Genomic DNA, 17,356 nt, shown 5'->3' with positions numbered 1-17,356 from the left:
TTTCTATGCAATAACCCCGTGACGTACTCCCAGTATTGTTAGGTGTCACCTTACTGGAATGCTAACTCGTCATTATGGACCTTACATCCTAAAAGGTAAGAACAGGCATATAAAAATTGAACAAAAAAGTAACAGGACCTACGACTAGATATATTTTTTAATAAAGATCCCTGAGCAACAAATGCTCACATATCAAAGAATCAGAACGACTTGCGTCATTGATATACTAAATGAAAAACAGACAGAAAGGCCAACAAGTCCCTTATAAACAGTTTATATACTAAAACGTTAATTAATTTGGAGGTAAATAAAACACGGCCCGTGTTCAACACCTCTATATACATATCTAACCTGACATATAGAACAAAATAAAATACACATATACAAAAATCATCATGTACAAAAAAAATCAAAAATCTATCACTACTTAATTGCGAACCCCAAAAGGACTCTTGCTTGGGTAATCTATTGTTCATAGAAAGACCGATCTCGAATGGAGGACACGACAACGAAAAATATATACAAGGAGAACACTAACAGCCTTTCTATCCATTAGATCCAGGCAGAAAAAAGGAGAACCGTGTATGAAAACTAAGGTAAGGTAACTACGGTAAGGTGAGATACATAGATACAAAAAAAAATTGATTGATAAGGAAACGCATATGAAAAAATACACAATTACAGCAATGTAGTACGTTTAAAAAGAAAAGAACAAAAATATCCGTGGTTTGGCCCAGCACGAAGTTACCACGATGGGTTTAATTAACTGTACAAAACAACAGTCATAACCACAACGGCCACTTGACATATCTTGAAAACACACAATTATATCTTAAACTAACATAAAATAAACATTAAACACGAAATGGTAGTAACTGTAACAATGATTCCGTCACCGGAGCCTCACCGCCAATATTGTCCGCTTGTTCTTTCAGTCGGCCCCATTCCAGCTTGGTCTTTAGGATGCACGTGACCAGTCTGGACACCTCTTCCTCCCATGGTGTTGTTCCTAAAGCATATGGCCGACCGTGTTCTCTGGCATCAGCCAATCCAGTCCTTGTAGTCGGCTACTCGCCCACTTTTCAAAACGGTAAATCTTGTGCTCTGGGGTGTCCAGCTATCCAAAGTTAACACAATATGAAGAGTTCGCCGCTTGAACTTGAAAAGATAGGTCTCATACTTCCCGTGCCACGAAAGAAACTGAGTAAGTGGGAAACCTCTCCATGCTTCCTCTGAATCCAGGGGGATCAACCGTTGAGTCCAAGCACCTTTTCGCGAGGCATCCCAAAGACCCTGCGATTCGTGCCGCTGTCTTCCACCTTGCTGCACCTCGAGATCGGAGGGATGCCCGCAATCACTTGCACCGCATCCCCCGATATGCAGCAGTCACCTTAATCGCTGCCCAGTCCACATTTCATTTAAAATCTTGTGCGTCCACCCAGACCGGAACTGCATACGTAAGTGTTGACCGCGCAGCTGTCGTAATCAGTCTTGTTTTGCTGGGCTAAGGGCCTGCCCGCACTGCCATCAGTCGACCTAATGTGGCAATAACTGCTTCACATTTAGTTTTCATCTCCCGGAGATGGGTGGTGAAGAGCCCTGATCTATCTACCTAGATACCTTGCACTCCACCACCCTAACCCCGTCAACCTCGATTGCTATAGTTTGAAGTCCACGCGTCCCACAATAGCTACCGTCTTCCTTGGAGCAAGTTTCATTCCTTTCCTCCGTAGCCAGACACTGATTCATGTTATTGCAATATTGGCGGTGTTTTCCACCTGCCTTTCCGTGCGGCTAGCAAGTAGTAGTGCCAGATCGTTGGCATACGTGACCACCTCTGCCCAGTCTTGAAGCTCCATCTTCAGGAGGTCGTCGTATATCATATAACACAAGAGTGGACCTAGCACCGACCCTTGTGGAACCCCACACTTAGTGACGAAACGCATCACCTCTTCTGTATAGGCGATGATACTCCGATCGTGGAGATAGTTGTTAGCTATCGCCACCAGATATTCACTCAGGCCCCTGCTCCTGATCCCTTCCAGGGAACACTATAAAATGCGTTTCGCCAGGTGCCTGCCCCAAAGTCTTGGCCCAGTCCACAACGTAACGAATAGAGTCAACGGTCGCTTTCCTTTGAGAGTCCTCCTCTAGCCAATTTCTTCCCATATTCGGTTCACAGTCAGCCTCTCGTAAAGCTTCGCCAGCTCGTTTAGAAGACAAACTGGTCTGTACCTTTCTTACTGATGTTCAGTAACCGGTTTCGGGAGCAGAACCAGTCTAGCCTCCTTAAAATTTTGAGGGAAAGTCCGATTCGTCAACGCCTTGTTCATGAGCTCTAATACTACCCAGGCGTGGTGACTCACCAGGTTGTTAACGGTAATGCCAGGAACTTCGTCCGGTCCCGGGGCTCTTCTGTCCTGTAATTACCAGGGCCGCAGTCCACAGATCCTCTTCCGAAGGTCTGAAAATCGCGCTTCACCCAATCCAGATCCATGACTGGGAAGAGGGTTGATACCGCTCTCGTCGTTTGATCCTTGGAAAGGAGAGGGAGTCGCTTACCAAACCTTTTCATGACGATTAGATAAGCCCTCCCCCACGGTTTGTCAATCAGATCCTATATCAAGCGATCCCAGGCCTTCCGGATTTCCTCCCTGAGGCTTCTCTTGGTCCGGTGATATTCTTCCCCAGCCAAACCCCCGTATATGATCACTACTGTAAACCACTCGCACTGATCTCTATAAAATTGGATAGGGGATCTCGTGTATTGGAATTGGTAAAATTTGAACACTAAATGAGTGGTAGAACTAACTAAAATGAATTGTTGCTTGCGCAGATGTAATATACGTATAAAACCACTTTTCAACCGATGCAGTAGAAGTGTTCTGATTTTGTATTTTGAACACTGATCTCTATATAAATTTTCTATAACTGTCCGTAAATTTCTGCTTGTGTTGCAAAAATGACCGTTCTTTTGGTTATCTGACTTAAGTAAAGTACGCATCCTACCATCACTATTATAGTCGCGTATGCCTACAATGGTTTTATTTATTTCCCAGCAGCTCATTCCGCGGCGCTGGAGTATGCTTCAATATTGAACACTTTTTTCCTGTTTATCATCGGGGAATTACCGTCAGGTATTACTTCAGAGGATGATATATACGAGTTTTAAGTGAAGTACAGTCTCAGGTCGACCATTTCTGAGATGTGTGGTTGACTAGTGTGACAAGAAGAATTTGTCACGGACCACCACGCATCATCTTTACCGTTGGGCACGTCCGGCCTGGACTAGTTAGTTTCACTTTAGAAACCTACAGACAGTGACAACAGATGTCGTAGACGAGGTATCGAGTATGTTCTGATCACGCCAGAAAGATTGTCTAAATACGTAGAAAATGTATGCAGACATGTTAGGCTAAGGGAAGGTCCGAGTAAGCGTAGAGTCTATTGGTGGTCCTCTGTCATAGCCGAAAGCAGAGCTGCAATTCTTGCCTCGAGGAGGAGGCTGCAGCAAGATACTAAAAGGAACGGTAGGGTTGACGAGGGGCTAAGAGAAGATTACTGCCGTGTCAGGAAGGCATTAACAAAGGCAATAAAGGACGCCAACGTCAGAGCATGGCATGATCTGCTGGAAGACCTTGAAGTAAACCCCTGAGGGATGATTACAAACTGGTCATGGACCGATTTGGAAGATCAGCCTCCCTCTTTCTAGTGAGGTGGCGTTGCGAGTTGTAGAGGAAGTCTTCCCAGTAGTTGAGTCAGAATGGAGAGAGATGACAATTTAATACAACGCGAGGTTCACGATCGGGGAGCTCAAGAATGCTGCGGTGACATTACACCCCAACAAGAGTCCAGGACCAGATTTGGTTCCAGGTAAATTAGTCAAGGAAATGGTGGCCAGATACCCCTGGATTGTGTTAGACGCCTTTAATCAGGCCCTAGAGGGCTCTCGTTTCCGGTGTGTTGAGAATTGGCACGACTGTTTCTGGTACTGAAGAAGAGGGATACAGAGATGGAAGGAGTCACGTATCGACCTATCTGTCTATTAAACACGATCAGTAAACTATTTAAAAGACATTGTTGATCGTGAATTGGCGGAGTTAGAAATGACGGGGGATTGTTCCCTAGACAATACGGTTTTGTGAAGGGGAGGTCCACGTTTGATGCGTTTTAATTCTAACTGGTCTGCATACTGAGCACCTGGCGTCAAAGGAGGATTCCTTAGTGGTCCTGCTAGACGTCAGGAAAGCTTTCGGCTCTCTCTGTAATCAACGAAGAATTACGAGAAAGGAATATTAGTAATTATTTGAGGGGCATAAGAATTATTTTACTCTTATCTACTCCAGAGTAAAATACATGTATTTACCGAGGAGGGCGAAATTCCGGTAGAGATATTCGGGGGGTTCCACAAGGGTCTATTCTTGGACCTTTGACGGAGTATTGAGACTGGAGTTTGAAGGGGACGCCGAACAGATAGCTTATGCCGACGAACAAGAAGTGGAGGATTGTGCAGCAGTCGCGGTCGATAGTATACAAATGTGGCTTGAAGAAAAAGGACTGACATTAGCGCCTAATAAGTCACCGGCAGTCGCCTTAACAGGCAGGAGAAGAATCGGAGAAATAGGAGTCAGAGTAGGTGGCATGATAATCCTCATATCTAGATGTATTAAATATCTATGCGTATCGTTGCAGATCGTAGGCTACATACGGAGCACTTGAGCAAGGTAACGCAGCGTCCCGAGGCTGTGATTGGTAAGCTAAGCAGGCTCATTACCACATACTAAGCAGGTCCATGTTCATCGAAAAGGAGACTGATTTTGTCAATTGCAATGACAGTTATTTTATACGTGGGGCGAGGCCTTTGATAAGAAGAACTTAAATAAGATATCTGCTCTGCAGAGGAGAGCTGCAATATGAATTGTGTCCGCATATGTGACTATATCGATATACTGATGTAATAGATGGACGAGATTAGACACTGATTTGGAATAAGTCAATTGCATCCGGAAAACACGCTGCAGTACATGCTAAAAGGAAAACATGAATGGGATATCGTAGCCTGTATGGTAACCAGAATAATACAAATCAAGGGGAGTGGTATGGGGACAGTTACTGGAGGTAGGGAAATACAAGGCAGCCCTGCTTATGAGAGGGCGGTTCGCTGAGGTGGGCCGCTCTCGATGATTGACCGTTGAGTTAGGGGAAAATTGAAAAGACCGGAGACCCGGCCAGATTCCCTCCTTGCTTCTTGGAGGGGATCTGGTTTGAGATATGGCGCAAAGGAAAGATCGAGTCCCGGCCTACTGGGTGAGCGACCCCCATAGGGCACGGATTCACCGGATCCTGTGGGGTCCCGGGAGGTTAGAGGCCATGCAACCATTGAGAATCGCAATGCGTAACTGGTGAACCATCATCGGTGGTCTTGGGGAATAAAAACCACCAAAGCACACTGGTACCCACGATCTAGTATTCAACTCCGTATAAAAGTAACTACTACCTTTACTAGAACGTTGGAACTCTCGACTTCGAAATCAGCTGATTTTCGAAGAAGCGTTCATCATAGACCAACTAAACTTGTGGGGTCAATATTGAACATTTTATTGTATTTTACGCCATAAGGATCCCCTATCCAGTTATATAGAGATCAGTGACCACACGGTCCAATTTTGTTTAAGAAATGACATATACATTTTATATCTATTTAATAAACAAATTTGACTGTAATTAAAGTTTTCTTAAAGCAGCTAGTGCACGTGTATTCTTCAGGTTTATGGTGTTAAGCGGTAAGTATCAAATTAGAAATGATCACTGGATGTAAAATATTAATTAGAAGAGATTTTCAGGTTTGTTTCTTTTGCTACAGATCTCAGAAATCCTGTCTGATGTCCTTACAGGACTTTGCCTTCTTTAAATGAAGTTGATTCTCTTTAGAGGATAATATCCACTAAGATTAACATATGAACTTCCCACTACATAATTTTTAGTTATTTTAAGGCAGATAATATTTTGGAAAAAAAAGTTTTATTAATGCAATCTGATTTTTGCAAATTAAGGAAGCAGGAGGGAGAGACTTGTTGGGGCAAGACGGCTCTGAATCTCCCTCGTCGATGTGGTACTTTTATTTTTCTGAGAGTAAAACGCATCTCAAAAAAACGAGAGTAAGTTTATCCTGTGAATAGAGGTTTACATTAAAAACAAAAAATACTGCTCAGTAAGAAGTCTACAGCTTTAGCAGCTTAAAACAGACTTAAGATTATGGATAGCATTCCTACCCATAATTTAATTTTGAAGAAAGTAGTTTGTTGAAGGACACTATTGGAAAAATAGTTTTTATACGATAAAATTTTTAAGTCTTTTGCAGCTTCGATTACCAATATCTATCGGTTCAAATTTATCTTTTACTTCAAAGAGGAAGTCGTACTCAAAGTTTGGTAATTTGTTTTGATTTTCATTTTTTCCTAATTCAATTATAAATATTCAGGTACCACATAAAATAGATGTAATAACTTAGACACTAAATTTTCTGAATCTTTGTTCCCGAAATATTACCTTGCGCGAGCATTTACTTGCCTAGTATTTTAGTAAAAATTCTTTTTGAATAATAAACTATACTAAAATAGTATTTCATACTCTTGCTAGAATTATTACGGCAATATCCAGTAAACACTGGCTGTGGTTGTCTATAAATTATGAGTTATTTGTTTATTTTGTTTTTATGGCTAACTACAAAAAAAGACACCGAAAATCCAATTATATATTTAAAAAACCTGCAGGTGATCGAGGAATAAATGAAAAAGAGAAAGTTAGTATGTGAAGTGTTATATGACACTGTGCTTGTTTAAATATAAGTTGAGGTGATATTTGTAGGTTATGTCAAACTTAAAGAATGTAAGTACAGTTTCATAACTGATTTCATTAGTTCCTCGCGAATAAAATAGACAATAGTAATAACAATAAATTTATTTATTTTCAACTGCATCAATTCATAATACATACATGAAAAACACAAGAAACCCATGAAGTATAACCCAGTGAGTAGGTCTAGTAGTTTACTACCCACAAAGCTAAAGCTTGACCATATAGGTAAGAGTATCAGATCAACAATTTAATAAATAAAAAATTAAAATAAAAAACCCTTAATACACTTAACAACACATATGCACTATTTTCTTCAGTCATTTTTCTCTCACTTAAGACAACACTGTTAGTAGATATATAGTGAGAGAAAAATGTAAATATCTTTACATTTGTATCAGGTTGGTGTCAATAAAGATACCATTTAATACAATTAAAATTTAATATGATTGCAATCAACATTTTGGTTATTAATGAATCTAATAAGCTTTACCATAAAATATATGCGAAAACAAATCATTAATAAACATTATGAATAGAATATGCTTAAGAACTGATTCCTGAGGAGACTCCACAGTTCACCTACAGGATATTGCTAACAATCGCGCACAAATATGCAGTTACTTCGGCCCTCCAGATAATATGCAAAACATTTTAAAGCTAAACCTTTAATGTCTGCACTATACATTTTATCTAATACAAGCAAATGTTTAACTGTATCTGTTGATTTATGAATATCAAGAAATAAGCCAGAAATCTTTTAACCATAAAAGTCAGAAACCATAAAATTATTAGCAATTTCACTTTCATCAGAAACAACTTTACCATATACACATATTACAGATAGTTTATTTTTGATAGCAGACATACCAGTTCACTGATTTATAATTCTCCACAGATTCTTGGCAGGTAATTCCTTCATATTTTTAAAATATTGTTTTTTAGCTGTCGTAATCTCATCTCTCTTTTTCTTCAGTTGATACCCAGCAGTGCTATCCGTAATTTAATTTTGAATAAAGTAGTAAAAGTAGATTTGTTGAAGGACACTATTGGAAAAATATTTTTTATATGATAAAATTTTTTAATGCATATAAACTAATATCTTTTCACTTTGTATATGCAAATTCCATGAAAATTTGTCATCTACCATCAACCTTAAGTATTTAATAAAATTCACCTGAGATGACTCAGTTGCATTGTAATTGAGTATGAGCACAATTACCATTACCGTATATTAATGGAGCTAATAAGCTGGAAGCAAACATAAAAATTAGATATTGGGATTTTAAAGCATTAAGAGCTAATATATTGACATAAAACCATAAGCCTGAATTTTCCAGATAAGTCAGAAATCTAAAATGTTTTTTAGATGAATATACTAGAGCAGTATCATCTGCAAAACATATAGCTTTACCATAACATTTATGTAAAAATAGGTCATTAATAAATATTATAAATAGAATAGCTCCAAGAACCATATCCATTAAAAATATTCACAATTTCATTCTCATCAGAATCAACATTACCATTTACAAATTTTATTTTTAATAGTAGGCATACCAGTATAGGGGTTTATAATTTTTCACTGATTCTTAGTAGGTAATAAATATTTTTAAAATATTAAATTTTAGCTGCCATAATCCACACATCTATCTTTTTTTAAATTTAATGTGTTCAGTATAATTTTGTGGCTGTGAGGATTTTTACACCCTTTCTTATACAGTCCATCTGAGAAATTGTATGCCATGGACAACAGCCCAACTGTTGTCCATGGCATAAATTAAAATAACAGATTTTGATTAATTAATATACTGTAATAAAATATAAAAAAGTTATTAAAACTGAAAATCAACATCATTATCAAGAATTTTACTGCAATCATGTTCATATAAATATGACCTTAATTTATCATAATCCAGAACCTCTTTAAAATCCTTAACAAAATTATTTTGAGTTCTGTCCTTAGAAATAGCATGGCAACAGCCCTATGACCATTAAAATGTCAGAATAACAACATTATAAATATTTTGTTTATATAAACTTGATTTATAAAAAATGTGATAAATACAGGTTAGCTTATTATCAGTAACTCTAGTATCCGAGCGATGATAATGGTAAAACATTTTTCGCCAGAAAAAAAACTAGTATAAAAATTAACTAAGGAGCTGTACTCATTCATAGTGAGTATTTGTAGATATTGTTAATCATTATTATCCATTCTTTCATTAATATTTATGTTAATATTAACCATTAATAAGGTATCGCGTGTTGGAATTGTAGGAAGAAGAAGGTGAAGGTCAAATTTCAAGTCTAATTTTGCTTATTCCAGCCATAAACACTAAGAGTGTAAAAACTAAACTAAATATATTCCTAAAGAATAACATCTGTATCCAGTATACAATCTATTGTCATACAAATAAAACCCTCCATAACAGATGCAAACACAATAAGCCCAGTAGCTTTAGAAAAATTACTACACACAAAAAATTATGTAATCCATTATTCTATATAAAGAAGCCTCATCTCATCAGCTGATTTCATGCATGTTTCAGATAGAAAGACAATATCTTGTTTAATCTTCCAGCTGCTTACCAAACACAAAAAAGTATCAAAATTCTTCAAAAATGCACATCTAACCAGTAACCAGTAAAAATGAATTTGCATAACATGTACAACAAACATATTTTTTCACACACACCCATAGATATCACTAATATCTCCTTGTCAATTAAGTACAGACAAAACAACTCTCTCACGCACGCATTCATACACTCTTATCACACACACATTCCCATAACTAAAAAGAAAAAAATCATCAATCTATCTATCCAGAGAAAGACACTACTCGTATGAAGCTCCTAAACAAATCGTAGGTTAACTCTTCATTAATTACTGGTGGTATACAATAGAATACAAAGTGAAAATGCTTAACTTAAAATATAGTAAAAAAAATTGAGTAAGTACTGTAATTTAATTTATATAATTAAGTAATTGACTGTTTCTATATAATACACAAGCAGAAATGGAATTGAAAAACAAGTAATTTTAGTAACTCAGCAGTCCCCTTTAAGAGTCTTATTTCACTACATTTATGATTTAACTTGTATTCCAATTATCATTAACAATATGTATTTAATTATTACATATGTATTTCAGTACATGGCTTTAAGGATTTAAGTCTGAAGATGATTATAAGGATGATTATAACTTTAACTGCAGACATATTATTTATTTAACAGTACCATAAATTTTCCCATTGTGGAGCAAAACTTTTCTCTATAGATTTAGCTGGCCACCTTGAAGCCTCCAATTTTCAGTAGACATAGATTCATTCATGTAAACAAAGTTATATCATATTAATTCTCCCAACTAATATTGAAAGTTTAACAATTTTACTTTAGGATCTCAACTTTAGTTCAAAAGCAATTAAATTTGACAATTCAATAGAGGTAGTCTGCAAGTTTCAGAATTTCTTTAAAAAATTGTGTGATAATTGTCAATCATTACTTCATTTAACTGAAACCCAATTACAGGTGATATTCTATTCAAAATATCAAAAATATGCTCAGGTTTCCTCAAAGGGATCCCAATTATATTTTCTCAACTACTGGTTTATATTATTATTTTTAGTATTTAAAATTTTTGACAAATTTTATTTAACTTCAAATTTTCATCATTTATTTTCAACAGTTTATTAGAGAAATATATTATAATCATGTTATTCCATTTTTGAATTTATGGAAGTATCATTTCAATATTATCAATTGATAATCTTTTTTTCGTGTTTCAATTAAAATTTCATTTTCAATGTTATCAGATTTGCTTAAAATCAAATCCAATTTATCTTCAACTGATAAACTCTCTTTAATTTGTCTTTCCCCTTACCTTTTTCTCTTTTGTACCAGAACTTGTTCTTGATGTCATTTGAAATTTATGAATTATTAATTCTGTTAAAAATTTTACTTAATAAAAAGTTAATTTTCAATAAATACTACCAGTGTTGACACAGATAAGGTTATAGATGTTGAAATACTTAGAAAATACTGCCATATGATTGAAAATTTAAAAAATGCTCAAGAAAAAGTGGAAAGTACTGCTTTAGGATGAACTATTCTGGAGGAAGTATTTGATGATCTGCGAGTAATAGTAATAATAATTCAAAGTACCTGGGTGATAGTGATTGCAAAGCCTTCGTTTAGGTACTTGAAGATTACAAAGGAAAAAACTTGATGTAAATTCCTATTTGGTACTGGAAGATTGACTGATAGGGAAATAAACAGCTTGCAGAATTATTTTGGTCTTGTCTTGCTATTTGATGAAACCTAAACAGTTTAGAAAATGAGAAGAAATGTTTTACATAAAATATACATTTATCAAAGACCGCCCAAAAATTCCTGTTGGGGAAAAATTTCTGGTGCAAATTCAATAGATGCAAAATCACAGGTGAGCAGTGTACTCATAAACATTCTTTACCACCAGATGTAGCTCAAGTTATCAAATCAATCTTTGAAAGCCTATCAGATAGAAACCTGTTATGGAAATATTTACATGTAATTACCCAAAATCCCATGGAATCTTTTTATAGTCATCTGGAACAGACTTCCCAAAATGTTTTCATTGGATTTTATGCATTCAAAGTTGAAGTATATGGTGCTGTCTTGTCTTTCAATGAAGTTGCTTAGGAAATTATGTTTAAATAAACACTTAGTATTTTAACCTGGTCATAGTGCACTAAATATCTTCGAAGAAACTGACAGAGCAAGAATTAGTAAGGGACTACTTCATGCAGTTCTATTTCTGAAAATTCTTATTCTTTAATTCTTAAGTATAATTTTCTCAAAAACTTGTTGAGCTAGGATGATGAAATTTATGCTAGAACCTTATTAGAATGTTTTAAATGTGCTCTTTGTAGCTATTAATTACACAACAGAAAAATTTGTTCATTATTTTTTTATAGCAAAAACAGAAAAATTGGGTAAATTAAAAAAGTTTAAAGTTATTTAACTATACAAAAGTCAGTAAAAAGTGAAAATTATGAGGTAAATAACTTTGTTTTTGAATCAAAAAGGTATCGTAAATACTTCTAAAAATGTAAAATTTACATTAATGATATAGCCTATATTACCTCCTCTTAAAAAAATTAAAAAAGTTTTCAATTCTAGTGATGGGTTGATCTCATAGAATCAAATATCCAATTTAATGGTATATTTTCTTACAGTCAGGTTTTTTTTTGTACTTACGAGTTAGTAATGAATGATATTAGAATGAAGGGATACCAAGGGTGAAATTGGGTAGTGAAAAGGGTTATGAATCATATTATATAATACTATAGGTTTTAATTTTATAAGTATATTATGTTTTGTTATTTGCAAATTATATTTGACATTGATCTAATTAATTGGTCTTGGGTAAGACTTTTAACTACTTCAATCTGCTTCTTCTCTTGCACTGCCTACTTCCTTGAAGAGATAGGAACCATGAAAATTGTATCACTCACAAACAGTTATGTGGGCAATATAATTTCCAACAAGATCCCCATTTATTGTGCCACGGTGGTAGTATCCTTAAATAGCCAGCTGCTTCTTTATTGGTACTAAGTGGGACGTAACCTCTACCTGCGGTAGTATATGGAAACATTGTTTCCTTACTAGTAGTTGCATAATAAGCCAGAAATTAGCTTAGATGCATACTGTAATATAATAATTAAAAAATATAATAATATAATTTAAAATTACTTAGATTTAATTTTATCATTATATATTTGTATTACACCTGACTGGTCTTGTGGTTAAGTTGTTGCAACAGCTGATTTTTGAAGTGGAGGGTTCTGCGATTAGAATCTTAGTAAAAGCTATTTAATCTTAGTAAAACCGGTGTACTTTGGTGGTTGGGGTTCAATTAACTACACATTTCAGGATTGGTAGGTCTGGGTCTGGTACGAGACTACATTTCATTTGCTTGTCACTTATATCATCCTCATATAATTGGGCCATAGGGGTTGCTTATTGTTCACAAGTTGAACATATTGCAATGTACACTTTACAAATATAAAAAAGTTTTGTATAGTACTATATTTTTCAATATTATTATTTTTCTTTCTCATTGATTTTATTAAAATCTTATTTAAAAAGTAAAAGCTATGTGTGAAATTTAATATTGTTATAACAATATTTGTTATAATATTATTATATTTAGAAAGTATATGCAGAAATTATCTCGTTAAAATGAATTTTAGAAGTACAAACTAACCTCCACTTCAGCTACCATGTAATCAAGATATCACATCTATTTGAATTCTGATTAAAGTTAGAAAATCATTATTGATAGAAATGTAAATATTACATAATTTATTACATCTAGAGGTCTTCACAGATAAAATAGTTTTGGTATGCATATGTGTTTGCTGGAACAAAAAGATCACTTCTCCCTCTCTTTTACTTAAGTAACTTTCAAAGCAGAAGGAAAGTGATAAAAATATAGTTATTTGACCTCTTGGCCTCTAACTTTATGAAGTAATTTAGTTAAATATGACAAAAAACAAAAAATGCTTTTGCTGTTTCCATCCTGGGCAAAATTACTATAAACCAATGAGTTGTGGGTGGAATGAGCACGTGCTGCCTGGAAGTAACTTTTACTGCCCCTCTTACCACTTTCTTTATTGGTAGATTGCCCATACTTACTATTTATCTCTTTTCCCATTCACTTGATGATGAGTTATGTGAATGCCAGTCAGATGCTCTACCTCTACCTGTGGTCACTGAGACCTTGACAGCCAGTGCAAAGACCTTTAATTAGCAAATGTATTACCTTTCAACTTGACTAACATGTAAATTTTAATCATCATTGTGTGAATGCCCTGCCAGAGAAATCAGTGTACTTAAAATGTTTTATGATCACGATCACAAACTCAGTTCATTTTGTTCTGTGTTTGGGTTGCATATGTAGTGTGATGGACTACTACTATACTTCTATAGTATTAATAATTATTTTTAGTGGTAAGTGTTGTATTGTGTAAGTCTAAAAAATTCATATACAGTATAATTATCAGGATGAAAAAACACAGAAAAAACTATACAGTTAGTGATGATAAAAAACAAATGCCGTACTATAAATACTGTAATATTGAAATTAACAGTAGCAAGAGCCTTATGCATATACTTGCAAATACCCCTTAGTATAAAGCAAATGTAGAATATACAAATCACCATCTTTAGTGTAGCCACCAGTCTATTAACAGCATCTTTTCCTCATTACATAATAAAGTTACTGAAGCAAAATTGCAGAGAATAATCTTCCTTTAGAATTAATGGGTACATTACCATCATTAATATAATAAAAGCAATCGCTCCTGATAGTGCAATAATTAAAATATTAAATGTGGTTGCACTGATGCTTTATATTTAATAAATAATGCTTTAGCGGTTGATGCTAGAGATATCTTATCAGAAAACTCTTTCTCTTTGATTGCTGATAAATCAGTAAACATTTCTTTTACAAAATCATTAGCTGTTGCTATGAGTCAAAAATGAAGACTCATTCTTAAGCATCACTGACAAGTCAGTAGTTCATCTTTGTTCAAAACAATTATTTTGCTGCTTGAAGAATTAGAAGTACCACTTACAAACTTGTTAGGATTTACCACTCCACAGAGAATAATGCCTCTATAATGATGGGGCAGCAAACAGGAATAAGCTTAAAGAGTTGAATGAACATTTATATATATATCTAGATGCATTTGGCACAGCGTTAGTGTGTAGACTTCACAAGCTTGTACTGCAAATACCTTCCACATGCTGTTGAAGAGCTCTATAGTGACATATCCAATTTTATTCTAAAGAAACCAGAAAGATTAGAAGAATTTAAGGTGATTCAACATTAAAGCTCATAACTTAAATTAGGTGAAATATGATGGTTGTTTATAAATTATGTAGTTCAAAGGATTGTAGAACAGTGGAATGTTTTACTGTCTTATTTTAATTTTTGTGTTGAAGATGGAATAGAGCAAGCCCAGTCAATTTTAAATTCTCTTCAAGACCCTGTCATAAAGGTGTATTTTTTTATTTGTGGCCATTTTCCTACCACTTGTAACACACCTAAACTTAAAGTGTATCAGGAGACTTCATATAGGTTTCATCATTTGCTCTTAAATCTTGCAGACAATAGAGATTCTTATACTGCCTATAGAGGCTCTTATACAGCAGCTGAAGAACATGGAATAAATTGAAAAAACCATAAGGAATTTTAAGTCAAGTGTCTATCCTTTTATTTTGGATTCTGCAAACAAGTTTTGAAGAGGGTGGATTTTTTCAATCCCCTTTTAAGAAATATGTCTGTGCTGATTCCAGAAAATTGCAAAAGAAGTGTTAGTATCATGCTATTAACTGTACATTTCCCTAATGTAATTGCAAAAAGTGTTTTGATGCAGGCGGGGAATGAGAGTTAGCCAAGTCCACAGAGTTATTGAAAAGGAATCAAGAATTTATGAAATTTTGGAACACTACTTTTGAAATGAAAAATACTGTTGGTGATACATCATCTCAAATTTTACAAAATTTTTTAAGGCAATGATCTGCTTACCACATTCCTATTCTGCTGCAGCAGGAGGTATCTTTTCTGCTGTTGCTGTTAACAAGACCAAATTGTGAAACAAAACTCCAATCCTCTACAATATGGGCTCCTAATAAAGGAGAAACTGAAACATTCATCAGCCCAAAATTCACACATTTCAAAACTAATTATTGTCCTTGTAAAGTCTTATAAGGATTAAGAAAAGGCTAAAATGTGTGTATTTTACACGAACGCATATTAGAATAAAATAATCTAATCTAAATAAAATAATCATTATTATTTTTATCCTTGCAATAATAATTTTTGATGTTTATTTTTCTACTGAACTAAATTAATTATGAACTTTTTTTTTAGTTTTGGTGGTACTACATTATTCCATGTAAGTTATTGATAAATACTACTGTAGGGATAATTATACTGTAGGATTGCAAAAGATACAAAAGTAATTTTTTTCATAGCGTGAACTATAAACCAGCGTCCTGGAAAGCAGTTACGATAAGAAAACATTAATCAACTTTATTTCTTATAGGCTTATTCAAAAAATAAACTAAGAATTCTAAATAACTGTTATAAATTTAGTAAATTACTGACCTAGCTAGTTTTTAAATGTTGAAAGTAACAAACATTATACACGATGTACTTACTCTGACTTCGTAAATCAGGTGAAACTACAGAAAAACATTACTACAATCACAGTTAAAAAGACTAGTGGTGAACGCGTCTTTGTAAATCAGCTGATTTCGAAGTCGAGAGTTCTAACATTCAAATTCTATTAAAGGCAGTTACTTTTATACGGACTTGAACACTAGATCGTGGATACCGGTGGTTGGTGGTTGGGTTTCAATTAACCACACATCTCAGAAATGGTCGACCTGAGGGAACATGATCATGAAGTGTTTTCTATAGACAAAAGGAGTTCCGCTGAAATTCATATGCTGTTCATTTCATATAATATTAATACTTTAAAAATAAAGAAATTATGAAGGCATAATTGAAATTAAATTAAGCATGATTTTAATGAAAAATTCAGTAATGGCTCCCCAAGCATTAAGAAGTTGGGTAAATATCTACTTCTGTTCATAATTTTAAATGTGTTCATGAGGTAATTTTGCAGGATAGAGAAGATAATGGTGATAAAATTACTGTTAACCAAAGTTTCGGCTATATAAAACTTATCTGAATAAAAAAAACCACTCGCAACAGACTTTGCAAAATCTATTTGCAATAGAATTAGCTATAATAAAGTCTCTATCTATAATGAAATCCACTGACTAACTGGCAGTGTAGAGTTGAGAGTTGATTAATTAATAATAACACTGATCAATATGATTTGTGTCACACGAGTACCAATAGGTGTATTTAATGCAGTTTTTTATATTTTTCAAATATGTATTCAGAATTTCTCCATCACCCACAGTTTTTTTATTATTTTAATTCTTTTAAATATTTTAAAAAGTTTTTTCATCCATTTGTCCACTGTAAAGTAAAAGCTATTAGAGCATTGTAATTATGATGGGACCAAATGAGCTAACGCAAAGGGTAGTGTTGCTACTGTTGTGCAGGTTCAGATGTGTATAGACATGTACAATGTGACCTAGTGTTGCACACTCATCAGAACGATGCCAGTTGTAAGGTATTAGTGAATCAGTAAACACGTCATTGTAACTGCTTTGTGTGTCTGAATTATTGTATATTGCATATTTATAACTTTATTTCTTTTAATTAGTCTTTAGTTACAAAATGCCTAGAGTTTGTTCAAATCATTCTAACAATTTTTCTTATGTACGTGGTGAAGTGATGCTCAAGTCCCAAAGGTGAAACCTTACTCCTTTAGTAAAAAATGTTATGAATTTTATTTTGGGTGTAAAGTCAGGGACCAAACAAGGACCTGGGCCCCACATATCTGTTTTTTGTCAACACATTTCTTCTCTTA

The 17,356-nt window shown here is 34.5% G+C and overlaps 1 long non-coding RNA gene across 3 annotated transcripts in view; it reads left to right on the top strand.

The window, feature by feature from the left end:
• The first annotated feature begins 6,651 nt into the window (after window positions 1–6,651).
• The window catches only part of LOC142329731 (uncharacterized), a 42,833-nt gene continuing 32,128 nt past the window's right edge, over window positions 6,652–17,356 (top strand). For 2 of the 3 annotated variants that reach the window (XR_012757582.1, XR_012757581.1), the window contains exon 1: window positions 6,652–6,888. This is a non-coding gene — a long non-coding RNA (uncharacterized LOC142329731). The remainder of the gene's footprint in view (window positions 6,889–17,356) is intronic. The other variant, XR_012757583.1, reaches the window with a different exon arrangement.

This window comes from Lycorma delicatula, chromosome 9, assembly GCF_047948215.1.
Source record: "Lycorma delicatula isolate Av1 chromosome 9, ASM4794821v1, whole genome shotgun sequence".
Classification (NCBI taxonomy): domain Eukaryota; kingdom Metazoa; phylum Arthropoda; class Insecta; order Hemiptera; family Fulgoridae; genus Lycorma; species Lycorma delicatula.
This window is presented reverse-complemented; position numbering and strand designations above follow the sequence as displayed.